At 51.3% G+C, this 16,062-nt stretch overlaps 1 long non-coding RNA gene across 3 annotated transcripts; it reads left to right on the plus strand.

The window, feature by feature from the left end:
• The first annotated feature begins 7,605 nt into the window (after nt 1–7,605).
• Nucleotides 7,606–15,806, plus strand: LOC109278676 (uncharacterized). 3 transcript variants are annotated; one of them, XR_008421312.1, is made up of 3 exons: nt 7,606–9,069; nt 11,463–13,001; nt 14,464–15,806. It is a non-coding gene; the product is annotated as an uncharacterized LOC109278676 (long non-coding RNA). The 3 variants fall into 3 exon arrangements; XR_008421311.1 differs by having other exon boundaries at nt 11,463–11,629; XR_008421313.1 differs by having other exon boundaries at nt 11,466–13,001.
• Nucleotides 15,807–16,062: the final 256 nt, after the last annotated feature.

The following is a 16,062-nucleotide window of genomic DNA, read 5'->3' on the forward strand; positions in this document are numbered from 1 at the left end:
TTGGGTTTCTTTTTCTTTTTCTTTCTTTCTTTCTTTCTTTCTTTCTTTCTTTCTTTCTTTCTTTCTTCTTTCTTCTATCGTTGTGTTCCTGTGTCAACCACTAGCCAGGATCCCTAGTGGTCAATTGGAAGAACTTGGGATTATCCTGGATTCATTGATCCAGAAAATGTTTCGTGTTTGCTCTGTGCCAGTTACAAGACTGGGTGCTGGGGTTGGGGAGAGGGTAGTGGTTGGTGAGAACAGAGATGAGTAAGATAGCTGTGTTGTTCAGGAGTTTACAGATAAGATGTGTACCCAGATAACTAAAATACCTGCGGGAATTTGGAAAGTGCTGGAAAAAAAAAGGCCTCAATTAGGAAGGAATCAGGGAGGGATTCCACGAGCCAGCCCTTGAAGGTCTGGAGGCCAGGCAGGCAAGGGGCAGGGGGCTGTGCGGGCCAAGGGATCCACGTAGGAAAGCATAGGGTACAGCGTGGCGATGTGCATGGGGTCACATTTTGTCCCTAGGAACTGGCCAAACCAGCTTCTGCACACTGGGCCCAAGTTCCTTTTTGTGTTAAAATTTGGCCTGCACAAATTGGAGTCAGCAGTCTAACCCACAGACAGATCTAGGGAGCCTGGGACCCTGGGCCAGCATCTGTGGAACTGCGGAACCACCAGGGGGTGGCCCCAGAGACTTCTGAGCCCTACCTGCTGATGGCTCTGTGGGTACAGCAGCACCCCCTTAACTTTTTTCCTGAGCAAAGTCTTCAGCTGCTTCTGGGTCCGTGAGAGCACAGTCAGCTTGGAGTCTCCAAGGGTCTATTCCAGGTGGGCATACAATGCTGCCCAGCAGAGGCCAGGGGTGACAGTCATCAGTACCCTCCTCCTGAGAGGCTGTGGGCCTGGCTGGGGTCCTGCAGGTCTGAGCTGAGCATGAGGATATAGCGAGGTAAGCTCTTGGCTTATCGTGCAAGATGCATTGCTGATAGAGGTCACCCAGGAACAAGACCGAGGCTGAAAAGCAAACCCCGGAAGCCTGGGTGGTCAAGCCGTCAATCGAGAAATTGAATAGCATGGTAGAAGCAGGTAGGAGACCACAGGATGAAAGCTGGGGCACCTAGCCTGCTTTTCTTGTCTTTCTCTTTTTAAATGTTTATTTGTTTTAGAGAGACAGACAGCAGGGGAGGGGGAGAGAGAGAGGGGAGACAGAGGATCTGAAGTGGGCTCTGTGCTCACAGCAGAGAGCCCGATGCAGGACCTGAAGTCATTAACCATGAGATCATGATCTGGGCTGAAGTCGGATGCTTCATTGACTGAGCCACCCAGGTGCCCCCTAGCCTGCTTTTCTGAATTGCTGAGTGGGGATAGGGGTGCAAGGCATGGCCGCAGGCACACGCCATTGGAGCTGTAATCTCGTTATGGGCAGCGAGGACATTCAGAGGCTTGCCGGCCTCTCTCTACGGTATTTCTGGAGGGACAGGAACCAGTCCTCAGTGGAGCACAGCTTTTGGGGCCAGATGGGAGCACTGAGATTTGGGAATGAGAAATATTAGCTTTGGAAAGAGAGATGCCCAACCCTTTCCAGCACCCTCCACTCCAGTCCCATCCGAGCACCGGCCTCTCGGGGGACCTCTCAGGAGCAGTCAGAAGCTGAGAGTCACTGGGCCCTTCTGCTGAGAGGAGATCTGAGCTCTGGAGGATGAGAATTATCTTCTACCTTCCACAAAGTACAGTCTTCTCCTTTTGTTGGAGGTTTCTGAGAGCATGGGGTTCTTGGGTTCTGAGGGATTGTAAAGGATGTAAGACCCCTGTCCCTTTGTCCCCCCACCAAAAAGAACCAAACTCAAACCAAATTGCTCTTTGGAACTGTGCGTCCTCTGCCCCATCAGAGGAGCAGATGTTTCTGCGAGGGTGGGGGAACTACTGGGGGGCTCCAGGCAGGAGCCAGGCAGGAAGCCAGGCAGGAAGAGCCCCCAGATGAAGGAGGAGTTGAAAAGAATTTTGTAAAGATATTGTCTGGACTTGGGTTGGATAAAAGACACCGGCAGACGGGGCTGTTCACCTGCTAGGCTTTTGTTCTGCTCTGCTGGGACTGCTGTCCACACAGCCCTTGGGGTGGGGTGACGGTGGGGAGGGCGCGCTGTCTGCCATCTGCGGGAGAAATACAACAAACACCCACATTCGCGCCAACGGAAATGCTCAGCAAAACAAACAGCGCGAGGAGGGCGCCCGCCTGGAGGGTGGCAGGGAGGGCGGGCGGGAGAGGCGAGAGGGCACCTGCAGGGGGGCGGGCCGGGGACTCTGCCCAGCGGTGCAGGCAGCAGGCAGCCAGGTGAGAGCCTCTCTCCTTCATTCAGGGTTCGAAGAGCGGTGTTGCAAAGCTAGAGTTAGATATAACCTGCCCCGGTGGAGGGGGTGGGGGTGGGGAAGGGGGCTGGAGGTTCGCAGCAGGAGATGCAGAATTAAGTACCTGGGGGTTCATGGCCCGACTTTGCCTCTGCTGAATGAATACGTCTCTGAGCCTCTTGCTTTCCTACCTGTAAAATGGGGAGATGATAAAAATACCTAACTTAGCAAGTTGCTGGGAGAATGGGCATCATATCTGTGAAAAGCAACTTTATAAAGTACTGAATATGAAGGAATATGGGTTGTTATTCATATGTTACCTCTTTGGCTGACCATTTGCACCACAGGTGATGGCTGCTGGCTCGTGACACACAGCACACATGCACATCGGTGGGGGAGACCTCTAGCCCGGGGCAGGTGGTATTTGGGATGTCCCTCTGCTCACGGGGAAGAAGCCGTGGACTGGCTGGGTTCGGGGACCTGGGTCAGTGAGGAAAGTGGGAAGTGAGCTGGGGGTGGGGTACAGAGTCACATCTGATGGCTTGGTGGCATTAAGCGTTGGGCCCTGGCCTTGCCAGGGGTTGAGACCGGACTACAGATCTTCCCCAACATCCTTGCTATCCTGGGCATCGGTTCCCTCCCTTTCCCTGGCATCCACACCTCAGCACAGTGAGTGGCAGCTGAGGCCGGTGTCCACAAACCTGTTGGGACAGGGCGGGCAGCTTGTTTGTTCTTCCCAGGGCCAAGCCTGGTGGGCTGGACCCAGAAGTATTATGTTACTCAGCCAAAGAATTCCTTTCCTTGCCTGCCTCCATTATAAAGGGGAAATAAAACCCCAAGCTGTATACCCTTGTGGCCCCAAGCCAGGTCCTCAAGTGTCATTTCTGGGGAGCTGCCCTCCCCAGGGCAGGGTGCAGCCTCCAGGGAAATAAGAGCCCTTCTTCCCCATCCCACCGGTGGTGGTCCAGTCCCATCACCCTGTCCCGCCTACCCCCAAGGAGGCCCTGTGTTCTCCAACATGACCCTTGAATGTTTTTCTCATCCCAGGTCTGAGCTCTTGAGAGCAGAGTAGGGCTCGACGCTTTCCTTATCCCAGTGAAGGCTGCTGGGGCTGGGCTGCTGGGTTGATGGGTTTCTGTCGCGGCACCGGGTGGTGCTGGTGCTGGTACGTTCCAGCAAAGAGAACAACCAAAGAGGTCTTTTGCCATTGTCTGTGTCCTGGTGTCCCCGTCTGTGCTTTGAGGACCTGAGATGGGTTTTGGATCCTCCAAGGCTTGTGCTGCTATCGTCCTGAGCTCTGGTCAGAACCAGACAGTCCTGGGCAAATGTGCACCAGTCTTTCTGAGTTGCATCTCCCTGGAGAGTCCCAGGAGCAGGTGAGGTCTGAACTGTACAGATCTGCCAGGTGAGGTCCTCTCATTTTGCAGCCAGAGCTGGAATGCCTGATGGAATGCTTTCCAGGGAATTCTCCCTGGAATGCGAGGCAGGGAGAGCGACAGGTGAGGGGGGTTGGATACAGATAGTGTGCAGGGCTTGGGCTGAGGAGGGCCTCGGAGATTCCCTGCCTCCTCGTGCCGCCTGATTGCATGGTCCTTTTTGATCTGGAGGAAGAGGGATCTAGGAAGCTTGGATCTGAGTGTGCCAATGCTACTTTTCACCACAGATGAACCGTTTCATGTCCTCATGCCTCAATTTCTTCGCTAGTAGAGTAAGAAACTCAGACTGGATGATCTTTAAAATCCCTTCTGTCTTTGATGTGCATTTTTATGACCATTTTATATCCTGTGGCCCATTGCCAACAATAAATGCTGGTTTGTGAATGAATTCTAGGTATCATCTCCTTCCTGTCTCCCCTCCTGGGCAGAGTCTGCCTGGTTTGGCCCAGCTGCGATGACAGGGCTTCTACCACTACTTCTGGGAGAGACAGGCGTATTACTTGAGAAGCAGAAGCAATCAGGTTCTATTTCTGAGGAATATGAAAGTTTACATTTGTATTTATTTATTTATTTATTTATTTATTTATTTATTTATTTATTTATAAGTTTTTTTAATGTTTATTTTTGAGAGGGAGAGAGCACGAGCAGCTGGGGGTGCAGAGAGAGAGAGGGAGACACAGAATCCGAAGCAGGCTCCAGGCTCTGAGCTTGTCAGCACAGAGTGCGACGTGGGGGCTCTAACTCACAAACCATGAGATCACGATCTGAGCCGAAGTCAGATGCTCACCCGACCGAGTCTCCCAGTTTAAGTTTTTAAACAGCATGAAGCAATATATAATTAAATTTGGCTAGGAAGTTCCCCTGCTCCCAACGTGTTCATCTCTCTTCTACCTGGTGGAACGAAACTTTACTTGACTTGCTAGTTTCTCTCATGTCTTTTATTTTCCTTACTCTCAAATATTGGATCGCAAGGTAGATTGCCATGTGTTTGTTTAGTATCCATAGCCCAGCTATGAGTGATTTGGGCAGGGAAGCCATGATTTACATTCTTTCATGCCACCACACAATGAAGTGTCTTACTCATGAGCATTCTCCAAGAGCGTCAGTGCCCCGAGAGCCAGGATTTACCTGTGTGATCACTGCCCTCTCCCTCACTCTGGGAACAGTGCCTGGCACCAGTCATACTCAATGAATATTTGTTGAACGAATAGAACATCAGATGAATAGTGGGTACTCGTAAGCGCTTACTGGTTTGCCCTGAGCCATCCTTTGTCTCGCCGCATCCCTTTGACTAACTTGGTGGTACATTTTCCTTGGTACCTCTTTGACAGAGTCTCCTTGGCTCTTACTCTGGGTTCTTTTTGCTCAGTTCTCTGGCTTTCTGTTCTGATCCCTCTATGTGTCCTCCATTGGGAATCCCAGGCATTCTTTGTGGCAGCATGTAGTGCTTTCATGCCGATGGCTATCAAGTATGTGTCCTCAGCTCTGAACTTGGCTGGAGCTAGGTTCTTACATCTCCAGCTGACGGTGGGCTGATGAACAGGATCATGGAGTATGAGTGCTGGAAGGAGCCTTGGCAGTCATGCTCACCTAACTCCGCATGATTCTTCTCTACTCCTGTCACAAGGCAGCCCATTTCGTCGTCGTCCAGCCCTGGTGATTGTCCCCCATGCCACTTCTTTCCCTTCATCTGTCATCTTGTCTAAATTGTTAGCTTCTGGACAGCAGGGGCCATATCTTATGCAAATCAATTGATATTTGTTTATAAAAAGTGTATATTTGAGAATATGAAAAGCTGGAATGTTTGAAGTTAGGTGAGAGGTGCTGTTCCCTAGGTGTGGGGCGTCTCCCCTCCGTTCTGGTTTTGGAATAAGAAAGGCCTGGGTTCAAATTCCAAGTCTACCATTTAGCATCTATGAACCTTTAGGAAAGTTCCTTTTCTGAGTCTTGATTTCTTCATCGATAAGGCAGTGATACTAGCAGTAACTACCTTGCAGGCTTGGAATGTGGACTCGTGAGATACTGTAAATTCAGGGTTCAGTGCAGGGACTGACAAGTATTGGGAGGCCCCCAAAATGGAAGTTGTTATTACCAGTTGGCTGACACTAACACTCAACTTGGGCTCTAGGTCAGCCTCTAAGCAATATGTATATAGCTCTTGCCTCGTACTTCTCCAAACTCTCCTCACCTCTGAATACAATACTGAAACCCATAATCCTCTGTTCTCTGGGTGAAGGTACAAGGATGGGTTCCCCTTTCAGACAAGTCCATTAATTTCTGCTTCTGAATATGGAACCATTTCAGTGCTGACACAGACACTATGGAAACACAGAGAAGAAGGAAACTAATCTATACGTTTAGTTCAGGCACTGTGCGGAGCTACGTCACAGTGCCTGCCCTCAAGATGCTTGCAGTCTGGTAGGAAGGAAAGGCCAGGATGTGTGGAGTGAGTAGGAGACGAAGTTGGCTTCTTATGACGAAAGGCTGCATTGTGATGGGCACACCCAGTTGAGTGGCCCATTAATAGGGTGGTTAAGAGATTAGGTTCTGGAATCACAAAGACCGGCCCTCTAATCTTGAGTCTGTCACTTTTTGCTTGTGGGACTTGTGCTTGTGGCACTTTGTGCTTGTGTGCTTGTGGGACTCAGTTACTTGACTTCTCTGGACCTCAGTTTCCTCATCTGGGTTCTCTGGTGAGGATTAAGTGAGGGCATGCACTGAGGAGTGCTCAGCATAGCCCAGCATCGCTCCCTAAGTGCTACTGTTGTTAGTAGGTGCTTTCTGCTTTGGGAGAAAAGAGCTCACCGACGCCTCTGCTAATCAGAAGGGGTGAGGCTCAGATAATTAGAGGGAGGGGAGGATGCTCTGTAGTTGGAAAACAAACAACAAATGACAAAAACTCACAGAACAACAACGGCATAGAGCCAGGAAAGACTCAGGAATGTCTAAGGGCAGTGGGATGTACATCAGGATTGAAACAGAGGAGAGTGATCTGTATGACACAGTAAGCGGGACCAGCCAAAGGACAGTTGGAGTTGGACAGTTGCTTCCTTGTACCCTCCATTATGCCTCTCATGGCACCCGGTTCAGCAAATGCTTATTATTTGCTACTGAAATTCTTGGTCTAAGTAGGTGGGCGTGTGTCTCTTCTGGCTAATGCACTTCATAGGCTGATTACCTTCTTGAGTGCTTCCATTCCATTTCCTGGTTCAAAGCCCCATAAACGTCCCTTTTTCCTATTCAGGTCTTGTTCGGCAAATTCCGAGGAAACTTATCTGTACTATTTATCATCGAGAAGCTATGAAGCACCTTTCTTCCCAGGCTTTACTCTCCAGACAAGAGCGTCTGCCTCGTTTTGGAGTCACGGAGCTGGACTTCACGGGCTACTGCGTGGCCCGGAGCAAGTTACTCAACCTCCCGTGCTCTGTTTCCTCACGTGTAAACTTGGAGTAATGTGCCTCTTAGCAACCAGTTCCCCTTCTGGTACCTGCTCTGCAATGCTGGCCGGACTGTAAGCAGGTCTCGCTCCTGAGAGCACGATGTTAGACGTCGTCAATAGAGGGTGCTACCTCAGAAGTATGGTCTCGTGAGTGATGGCTTGAAGGGTCCCGGGTTTCTTTTTGGGTGATAAACATGTTCCGGATTAAACAGCGAGATGTGGATGCACTGGCAGTCACATAATCGCACACTTGAACGTGGTTAAAATGGCGGGTTTTATGTTGTGTGACTTTCACCTCAATAAAAGTAAGTAGGTCTCTGTGAAGACAGGACAAATCTGCGGTAGGAAGGGTTGAGAACAGTCCTTGGAACGTGGTGACTGGTCTGGTACAGTGACTAGTTTTGCTTAGTTGTTTAGCGGTCTGTCGCCGGACCTACTCTTCCTTGGACCCTGGCACCTTCTTCTTGGGTGTCAGAGTCTAGCTGCCTCGGAGCTGTCTGTGTCTCGGGCTGGCTCTCTCTCACTGGCTTCTCGGGCAGTGGAGTGAATGCCTGCACTCCCGCTTCTCCCAAATCTCTCCAGACAGCTGATGGCGGGGGGCTAGGAGTAGCCGAAGAGGCCGCAACCGCTGCATAGCTGAGGGGAGTCAAAAGCAAGGAGGTAACGTTAGACTTTGTGTCCCAGGGCTCTGGGCCCCTGAACCGAAGGTTAATTTTGCCCGACTACTCTCCCCAGGTCTCCTCTCTGGTCTGTTGCCCTCCGTGTGGTGACTGTGGAGCCCAAGCGTGCAGTCCCCAGCTCCTTCTGGGGAGAGGAGCTGGACCTCCGGTCGGAGGCTCTGGAACATTCTGTAGGTTGGCAGAGGCGGTGTAGGCTCACGGGACAGGGATGCAAGGGAAGGCTTCAGGAACCACATGGTGGGGTTTGAAGAAATGCTGAGGGCTGGTTTGGGGGAGATCTTCCTTTAGAGTAATCACTGATGATGATGATGAGAGACCGGAGAAAGGTGAGGAGGTGTACACGAAGAACTCCATTCCTTCAATTTCCTCCTCTTCCATCTGGGTAACGGTCCCCACCATACCACCGAGCCCGGAAGACTGGTGTTGCCGTCGCATACAGTGTCGTTCCTCCCAGACCCAGGGTTTTTGGGGCAACCTAAGTCAGACGTTTTCTGTCCTGATATCCCCATCTTACCCACGCGTGTGCCTGGTCACCCGTCCTGCCAAACCCCTCCCACTACGGCTCCATCTTCAGAGGGTGCTGCTTGCCAGGGGACCGTCACAGAGCAGGTGGGGAGCACACGACAGACGGGGGCTGCCTCCCTGCAGGGCTCGTGTGTCCTCTAATGCTGGGGGCGGGGGGCACCAAAAGCACGTGCCTCCTGATTGGCAACTCTGTCACTCTGATGCCATTTTCCATTGAGCTGACTCAGGAAGGCTCAGGAAAGCAGGCTCAGCGGCCGGCCTTCGGGGCTCACACGTCTGACCCCTATCCCCATGGGGTAGCCACAGTCGCTGGGTGGCACTGGTTTCAGGGTCCCCGGGCTGTCAGGGTCTCTCTCTGAGGACTCCCCTCAGACACGGTTACCAAACATGTTTTTCGTGTTTATTAACCTGCTCCTCTTCTCACGTTTCCCTGGGCACAGCTGCATTTCTTATCTGATGGGCTTCCTGCCAGCCCCTCGAAGCCTGACAGTTACAAAGGGCGGGCGGATTAGCTGCAAAAGAATATTTATTAGAAAAAAAATCCCTTTTATTCTTCTGTCCTTTTTGTGGAATTAGCCATATATTGCCTGGATGAGATAAGAGCAGCCCTTTTGTGAGCGAGGAGCAGAGGTTCGCCATCTGGGTTACTGGCAATGCCAAGGTGAGTGATGATTATTCTTGCCTGCTGTGGACCCTTTCTCTCTCTCGGCCTCTCTTGGAGGCTCCTGCTCAATTTCACAGCTCAGAGAGGTCTGTGGTGTGGCTGGATTTCTCCAGAAAGAGGATAATCTTTTTGTGAATGGATCTCATGTTTCTTCTAAACTCCAGGGCTGGAGACCAGTAGGGAACCAGTCATTTGGTAATGATCTTTCAACTTGGTAGCTCCACTTGCTGGGGTTTGTTTAATGGGGTTATAGAGAAAACAGATGTTCCAATGGAAAAATGCAAGCAGCAGTGGCTTTGCTTATGCATTCATGGAGAAACTCTGCCACTGAGGGAATTCTTGGTTCCCAAGTAAATCAACTCCTTTGTGGGAAGTTGGCTTTCCTTCTGTCTTTGAGACTTTGGTGGTGGGATTGCGAACTGAAGATGTTTGCCTTTGGCTGCTTCAAGCCCGAGGAATGTCCCAATCATGACACTCAGAGTCCCTGTGAGGTCCCAGAGGACATGTTCTGTGAGGGCACATGCACTTTGTGTAAACTCTGAGAAGATGTCAACTTTCCCGCCCCAACCTGGGAGCCTCTGTGCCAGACCTGCCTGGGCCTGCCTGCCTCTGATGTACTGTGATACAGGGGAGGTAGGTGAGGAAGCCTGGGTGCTGGCCAAGAGAGCGACTTCTGATCTGGTCCTTCTGGTGCCAGTGGTGGTCATCATCTGGTATTCAGGCCAGCCTGGGCTCTTGGGGTCATGGGAAAACCAATGAATCAGGATCTCTAGACCAGGAGCTAGGGTCTCTGAGAACGGAGGGAGAATCATTGTCAAAGAAGAAACTAAGATAAAGTATTAGAGCCACAAGGGACATTGAAGATGGAGACCCTTGTTTGCCCATCACCACTAGAATTCAAATTCCCTTTGATATCCCCACCACATATGTCACACATATTTCTGGTATATTCTCTATTGTGTGGTCTCCTGGAGGAGAGGCTATGGCTTTTAGAAGAGAATCTTTCCAAAGAGCTTTGGTGGCATGAAGAGAGAACAAGGGGTGCTAGGGTCTTGGAGAGACGTAACTGCTCATATCTGGCCCTCTTTTGCTATTTTTTCATTTACTTTTCCTTCCCACTGACCCCTCCTTCCTGGCTTCCTGGCTTCTCTCATCTCTCTTTGCATGGAACACCCCTCGCCTCATAGGTGGGCAACACTGGGCGTAACTCACAGTAACTCATCCTTTCTTTCCCATCCCAACATTCTCCTCTTGACCCCCTGGTCTTGGATGATGGCACCAACATTCTCTAAGTCACCCAGGATGCACAGCCCTGGCAGTTTGCTACTTTTCTTGCCCCGCTTTCTATATCCAGTCGGTTTCCAAACTGAGTATAGTCTACCTGGGTGGTATTGCTTCCACTCATGCCTTTATTTCGCTTCTTGTTGCCCTGGTTTCGATCATTATTTCTCATCTAAGTTAATGCACTAGCTACCCAGTTGGACTTCCAATGTTTTCCTCTTTCTTCTTAAATTTGCTTTGTACTCTGGGGCTAGATTGCTCTTCCAAAAGGCTCTTATCATGAACTTGCAATATTATACACTGTCACTAGCTCCCCAGTGCCAACCTGAAAATCCTGGAACTAGTTAAGAAGGGTGACACTGGGGGTTCTCTAGGCTTCATTTTTGGCCTTATTCTTGTGTGGGGGGGCACTTTAAGCCCTGCGAGGGCAGGGACCTTGTGTGTTTTGTCTACTGGTGTATCCCTGTACTCTGTCTGCACAGAGCCTACAAATAGCACATAGGCCCTGGCATGCAGCAAGGCCTCAACGATGCTTGTAAACTACTTCCCTACACGCAAAATACTGCTGCCTACCAGGAACCCTCACTGCTCCCAAAGAACAGCCTTCCTTCCCCATCCCCCCCTTCACCATTGCACATACGCTCCCTGGAATGAAGGCGACATAATTTCTGTTTATTCTACTCCTACCCACTTCCCAAGGCCTAGGCCAAATCTCACCTCCTTCAGGAAGCCCTCAATGATTCCTCAGAGAGACGCCATGGCAGTTCTTACTCTCCTGGGGCACTTGGCATTGTTGGCCTTTATTTGAAGACTTCTCATGTCTTTCTTTACTAAGGTTTGAGTTACTTGAGGGCAGGGATCGTTTTTTAGTCATCTTTTGAAGCACCTAATACAGTGTCTTCTCCTGGATGTGCTGAGTCAAATGTATTGAATTAATAAATGAATATCCATATCTTATCTGCAAGCCTGTTTGATTTGTAACCACATGGACATACAGCTTTAATGACGAGGAATGACTTGGAGGCCAATTAGCATCCATTTATGCTACTGCTGCTGGGGGTTAATTAACTCTAATAAATGTGCACAAATTAGCATTTGTTGTTTTACAGCAGAAATCACATCAAGGTGAATCCCATGCCAAGCTCTGAAGCAGAGGGGTGTAGACACCTGAGCTGTGGACGGGAGACGCCCTGAAGTTTAACCCATGAGGACCTCCCGCCATTTCCTCAGCTGACTGCTTTCTCGGATCCTTTCAAAGATGCGTTTCCTAGTGATGGTCAGACAGCAGAAACCGTCACATCCATGAGCCTGTGCGAATTCCCTTTGCCTGTTTTTTGAAGATCTGGGGAGGGTTGCTATGGTGAACTTAGTGCTTGGGGAGGGAAAGGAGCCCCTGCCTGAGAACGTTCCTGGTCCCCAGTGTCCCTCCCCCTCAGGAAAGTGACATCAGAGAGGAGGAGCTGAGCTTTTACCCCCGCGTGTCACCTCATCTCTCTACGCCTCAATTTCCTCATTGGATGGTGGCATCTGCTTTATGGGGAGGGGGGTGTTGCAGTGGCATTGCTGAGGATGAAGTGACATAATGAGTGTCATGGTACTTCGAGAACCATGTATTACTCTGTCACTCACTTCATCGACATCGACAGTCCCAAAAGTTGTCGGCTTCTGTTCAGCTGCCTGTGCTGTGAGAGGTGAGTGGTGTCTAAGAATTCCTTTGGGAAGGGTTTGACCAGCTCTCTGGGGGGCAGACAGTGTGGGCACTTAACTGAGTCGCCTGGCACACACATGACTCTCTGAGGCTGGCACAGAGAGGACTCTGGAACATGTCCCGTCAGTCTGGCCCAGTGCTGGATTAGCAGCCTGTCCTGGATGTCATTTCAAGTTCTGCTTCAAGTTCTGTGTTGTCTGCGGATCCTTGGCAGTGATACAAGGGCTCTGCTTCTCCAGATCTCCCAGATCAAGCCGCCTCACTTGGGAGTGGCAGGTGGAGGGGGAGCTGGAAGATATTTCCAGATCCTGATTTCACAGCACAGTGACTAGACAGAGAGGCATCCATCCCATCAAGCCTTCCCGGGCCCGGCACCGCGGCGAGCTGTCAGTAGGGGGAGCTCTGTCACTGTGGTGCCTCCTCTTGCCGCAGCTGGGGTGAGGGTCTGCCTGGGGGTCTGAGGAGGGGCTCGAGGAGGCCAAGGGCGCTGTCTTCGGTAGACTGGTACTGAAAAGCAGCTTGGTCAAGAGTTGTGGGCTGCGAGAGCCCCAGCAGAAAAAGAAGTGGAAATCCACTGTGCCTGGTGCCCAGGGGTTAGAAGGGTGCTTGGGTTAAGCACACAAAGAAAACACACAAATATCCCAACTTAGGGTGTCTTAACGAAGAAGGGCTGGAGGGTGTGGCTTCACTAAGACCGAAGCTGCTAGAATTGCCCTCCCTCCCCGTTCCCTCCCACAGGGCCGCCTGTGGGGACCGGCCACAAGGGGGCCCAACATGGTTCCGGGAGCTCCTGAGCGTGCCCTCTGTGGGTGCCTGGGTCTCTCTGCTCACTGAGCAGCCCTCATGAAGCTGGCCTGGCCCTGGCTTATCAGCTGCACCCAAAGGCAGGAAGGTTCTAAATGAGGCTCCTAGCCTCAGACTGGGAAGAGGGGAAGATAAGGTAAGGGAGGCCTCCTTCCTTCCAGGGCCTGGGGTGGCTTGGAGCACTTAGGGGGACAGATGTGTGCCTAGGACTCTCCAGGTGGTGGGGGTGAACAGCAGGGACGTCCACCTCCCTCAGAGGGTCTGACGCTCAGATGGACTTGTCTTGCCCCTCTCGCAGGAGGCTACAGCCATTTCTCCATCTCTGTCCTGTGCTGAGACCCTGGGAAGCCCGAGGACAGGACATTAGGTTTGTCATCAGCCTTGCACGTGTGTGAGATGAGACTGTGTGGTATGCGTCTAGATGTTTGAGCAGGAGTGGGGCTGGGAACCATTTCTCATGGGCAAGTGGGGAGGAAGCCCGGCTTAAGTGGGGCAGCGTGGCCTCATCCAGAACTGCTCTACCCTTAGTGGTAACTTGTGAGACACGTCTTTGTGACGGCATTAAGATCAAGGTTGAGGGTCTCTGAGAGGCTCAGTCAGTTAAGCATCTGACCTCGGCTCAGGTCACGATCTCACAGTTCATGAGTGTGAGCCCCATGTCAGAGCCTGGAGCCTGCTTCAGATTCTGTCTCCCTGTTCCTCTGCCCCTCCCCCCACTCATTCTCTCTCTCTCTCTCTCTCCTTCAAACATTAAAAATTAAATTAATTAATTAAAAAAAGATCGAGGTTGAGATTGGGGTGTCAGGGAGGACAGCTGGCTTAGAGGTAGGGGAGGATTTGCTGTATTTTTTTTCTGAAGGTCTCTGGTACTGGAAGGATCTTCTCTGTATCCCTCCTCCTTGGGGTCAGAGACCAGATCTTCTGGCTTGGGGCAGTTTAGGGGGAATCCTACCAGACGGAGGGATCAGAGATTCCCTTTGGGTGAATGGAGAAGGGGCTGTCTTTCTGTTTGTGATGAAATTTGCAGTGAACCACCAAGCTTCAGAGATGGAGAGAGGCTGATCCCAGCCGCTTCTGTGCCCTGTAGGTCCTGCGCCTTAGCTTTGCAAGCTGAGTGGTCTGGCTCCATTTGATGTGTGGCCTACATGGGAGCCCACAGGGACGTCCCGCCCTTCTGCCCACACAGGTGCAGACCTAAACTTGATCTTTGCAAATCAGTCGGCTATCTCTGCTCACTAGAAGCACAAGTAACCTCTTGAATTGTCCAGATTAGAGTTTTCAGATTATGAGGGACCCAACACAAGTTCAAGTCAACAAAAGGTGAGAGGGGAGGCCTAAGGACTCTTTCCAATCTCAAGGCCTTTACATATATTGCACTCCTCCCCCACCCCCTACCCCCACCGGCATATTCTCCCCTATCCCTAACCCATCCTTTTATCTAGGCAATTCCCATCCATCCTTCAGAGCCCAGCCTAGGTGTGGCTTCCAAGGAAGCCTTCCCAGACTGCCCAGATCAGTCTCAAAGCTCTTGGTCTCATTTGCTACAATTATAAACATTTTGCATCGTGTGACTGATTATTTTCTTCTCCCTCTTGTAGAATGTAAGCTTCATAAGAATAGCGCTGGGAGTTTCTCTTATTTACCACCCATCGAGTCCCTGGCAGAAAGTAGATACTCAACAAATAAGAGCCGAATGAGAGAATAAATGGGGTCACCAGGTTGCCAGTGGAATCCCTCCCACCTTCTAGCGGCCAGACTGCTGTCTCAGACTGTATGGATACTGCTCTGTGTTCTCATCGACTGAAGGGGAGAACCACAGCTGGGCTGAAGTTCTCCACGCAGCTCCTGGGACTTTTGAGTTCTCGTGAGGTGATCACCGGTCTCACTCCTCTTGTTTGATCTCCCCCGGACTCTCTGCTAAGTTAAGGTCCATTCCCTACCACGCCCACTGTCTTCTTTCTCGAGATTCTTAGCTTCTGGTCTTTGTGTGAAACACGTGGCTCTCTCCAAGTGAAGCCCAGAAAGCTACATGGTGGAGGGAAGGTTGTGGGCCGTTAGCTCCTGAGCTACTGCTCCAGAGCCAGAGTCTCTTAGCATGGTCCACCTGCCCTCGATGCAGTTTCATGATGAGATCAAGGAGCAGGTCATCTGGACTGGTTGGGATGGTTTCAGAAGAAGCCTGAATACTTCCTGAAGCAGTCCACCTCTGCTTTTGCAAGTCCTTCGGAACTTTGTACCTTGAGAGCTGGCTCAGAGGCAGCCGAGGAGCCGGCCTGGAGACTCCCCTTTCTCTAGAGAGCGGGACTAACAGCTTGCTGGCTGAGCGCACAGAGCCTCAAGGCCGCTCTACCTGTGTGCCCTGCTCATGCTCCGCCCCCAGCCACTCCCTCGCCGGGCCTGTGCTGAATCAGCAGCATCCCCCTTGCTCTCTTGGCATCGTGCAGCCCGGCTAAGCCAAGTGTGGTTACGATGAGTCGGTTCATCTGGCAGCTCACAACCTGTACCCTTTTCCAATGCGATGTTCCAGCCAACTGGCACCCAAGAGTAAAGAACAACCCTGGGAACCGAGGCTGCTGAGGACTTACAGCCTTGCACAAGCCAAGGGCAAGGGCAACATTGAGGGGAAGGTCGCCCCGCTGCCAGGCCTTTCTCTCTACTCCATCTTGGTCCCTGCCTAGCAGCACATGGCCCCGGCTGGCAGTCAGCGATCCGCTGCTGGTACTTGTTGGTGGCTTGGCTGTCCTCCATCTAGCCAGGGCATTTGGACCTTTTTTCTAATTCTGCTTATGAGCTTGGGAAGCGAGCCAGTAGGTTCCCTTGGAAATTGACTCTATTGATGTCATTTTCCATCCTAGTCCCCGGGGGAATCTGTTTCTCTATTTCCTCCACATTGACACTACTCTTGCCCTTGGCTCAAATACAGAAGCCTCAGGTAGCACCAATGCCATGGGGAGGGGAAGGGGTGGGGGGGCACATATAAGAGACAGAGGTCATGGGGCACTTGGGTGGCTCCGTTGGTTAAGTATCTGACTCTTGATTTCACCTCAGGTTATGATCTTGCGGTTCGTGAGTTTGAGCCCCACATCAGGCTCTGCACGCGCAGCACAGAGCCTGCCTTGGATCTTCTGTCTCCCTCTCTCTGCCCCTCCCTGACTCGAACTTGCACTCTCCCTGTCTCTCAAGAACAAAAAAAATGT

The sequence above is a fragment of the Panthera pardus genome, unplaced genomic scaffold (assembly GCF_024362965.1).
Source record: "Panthera pardus isolate Hobbes unplaced genomic scaffold, ASM2436296v1 HiC_scaffold_12, whole genome shotgun sequence".
In the NCBI taxonomy this organism is placed as follows: domain Eukaryota; kingdom Metazoa; phylum Chordata; class Mammalia; order Carnivora; family Felidae; genus Panthera; species Panthera pardus.